The sequence below is a fragment of the Arachis duranensis genome, chromosome 10, assembly GCF_000817695.3.
Source record: "Arachis duranensis cultivar V14167 chromosome 10, aradu.V14167.gnm2.J7QH, whole genome shotgun sequence".
NCBI classification, from domain to species: Eukaryota; Viridiplantae; Streptophyta; class Magnoliopsida; order Fabales; family Fabaceae; genus Arachis; species Arachis duranensis.
The window spans coordinates 89550776-89552909 of record NC_029781.3 but is presented as its reverse complement, the minus strand read 5'-3'; the positions used below and the strand labels follow the sequence as shown (position 1 = coordinate 89552909).

The window sequence follows — 2134 nt, the reverse complement described above, 5'->3', positions numbered from 1 at the left end:
GAAGCTAAAGCACAACACTCCGGAGAGGACCTTTCAAAGAATTTCGAAAAAGAAGCATGGCAGCCGAACCCAACAACAATGCTAGAGATGCAAGGAAGATGCTTGGTGACTATGCTGCACCAACTTCCAACTTCTATGGAAGAAGCATGTCAATTCCTGCCATTGGAGCAAACAACTTTGAGCTTAAGCCTCAATTAGTTTCTCTAATGCAGCAAAACTGCAAGTTTCATGGACTTCTATCAGAAGATCCTCATCAGTTCTTAACTGAATTTTTGCAGATCTGTGATACTGTTAAGACTAATGGGCTGACCCCGAGGTCTACAGACTTATGCTTTTCCCTTTTGCTGTGAGAGATAGAGCTAGAATATGGTTAGACTCACAACCTAAAGAAAGCCTGAAGTCTTGGAAAAAGTTGGTCAATGCCTTCTTGACCAAATTCTTTCCACCTCAAAAGATGAATAAGCTCAGAGTGGACGTCCAAACCTTCAGACAGAAGGAAGGTGAATCCCTCTATGAAGCTTGGGAAAGATACAAGCAATTAACCAAAAGGTGTCCTTCTGACATGTTTCCAGAATGGAACATCATATGTATATTCTATGATGGTCTGTCTGAAATGTTAAAGATGTCATTAAACCATTCTGCTGGTGGATCTCTTCATCTAAAAACACCTGTAGAAGCCTAGGAACTTATTGAGATGGTTGCAAATAACCAATACATGTACACCTCTGAAAGAAATCCTGTGAACAATGGGATGACTCAGAAGAGAGGAGTTCTTGAGATTGATACTCTGAATGCCATATTGGCTCAAAACAAAATACTGACTCAACAAGTCAATCTGATTTCTCAGAATCTGACTGGATTGCAAGCTACATCCGGCAGTGCTAAAGACACCTCCTCTGAAGGAGAAGCTTATGACCCTGAGAATCCTACAATGGAAGAAGTGAATTACATGGGAGAACCCTTTGGAAACACCTATAATCCTTCATGGAGGAATCCTCCAAATTTTTCATGGAAGGATCAACAAAAGCCTCAACAAGGCTTCAACAACAATAATGGTGGGAGAAATAGGTTTGGCAACATCAAACCTTTTCCATCATCTTCTCAGCAACAAATAGAGAATTCTGAGCAGAGCCTCTCTAGCTTAGCAAACAGAGTCTCTGATCTATCTAAGGCCACTCTCTGTTTCATGAATGAAATAAGGTCCTCCATCAGAAATCTGGAGGCACAAGTGGGTCAGCTGAGTAAAAGAGTTACTAAAACTTCTCCTAGTACTCTCCTAAGCAATACAGAAGAGAATCCAAAAAGAGAATGTAAGGTGATAACCATACCTGGCGTGGCCGAACCTGGAGAAGAGGAAGAGACAATGGTTCCCAATGAGGAAGACCTCAATAAACATCCACTGACCACTAGAGAGTTCCTTTATGAGGAACTAAAGGAATCTGAGGCTCATGCAGAGACCATAGAGATTTCACTAAATTTTCTATTACCATTCATGAGCTCTGATGAATATTCTTCTTCTGAAGAAGATGAAGTCATTGCTGAAGAGCAAGTTGCTCAGTATTTAGGAGCAATCATGAAACTGAATGCCAAGTTATTTGGTAATGAGACTTGGGAGGATGAACCTCCATTGCTCATTAATGAACTAAACACCTTGGTTCAGCTGAAGATACCTCAAAAGAAACCGGATCTCGGAAGGTTCTTAATACCTTGCACCATTGGCACCATGACCTTTGAGAAGGCTCTCTGTGACCTGGGGCCAGGCATCAACCTCATGCCACTCTCTGTAATGGAGAAACTAGGAATCTTTGAGGTACAAGCTGCAAGAATCTCATTGGAGATGGCAGACAGATTGATGAAAAAGGCTTATGGACTTGTAGAGAATGTCTTAGTGAAGGTTGAAGGCCTTTACATCCCTGCTGACTTCATAATCCTAGAAATTGGGAAGGATGAGGATGAATCCATCATCCTTGGAAGACATTTTCTAGCCACATCAAAGGCTGTAATTGATGTGGACAGAGGAGAGTTAGTCCTTCAGTTGAATAAGGACTACCTCTTGTTTAAGGCTCAAGGATCTTCCTCTGTAAACATGAAGAAGAAGCATGAAAGGCTTCATCCAATTCTCTCCATACAAAGT

General features: G+C 41.4%; 1 non-coding gene across 1 annotated transcript; it reads right to left on the bottom strand.

Annotated features, from left to right (window-relative positions):
- Nucleotides 1-460: 460 nt before the first annotated feature.
- LOC127743332 (small nucleolar RNA R71) lies at nucleotides 461-564 on the bottom strand. Its single transcript, XR_008004724.1, has one exon. It is a non-coding gene; the product is annotated as a small nucleolar RNA R71 (small nucleolar RNA).
- Nucleotides 565-2134: the final 1570 nt, after the last annotated feature.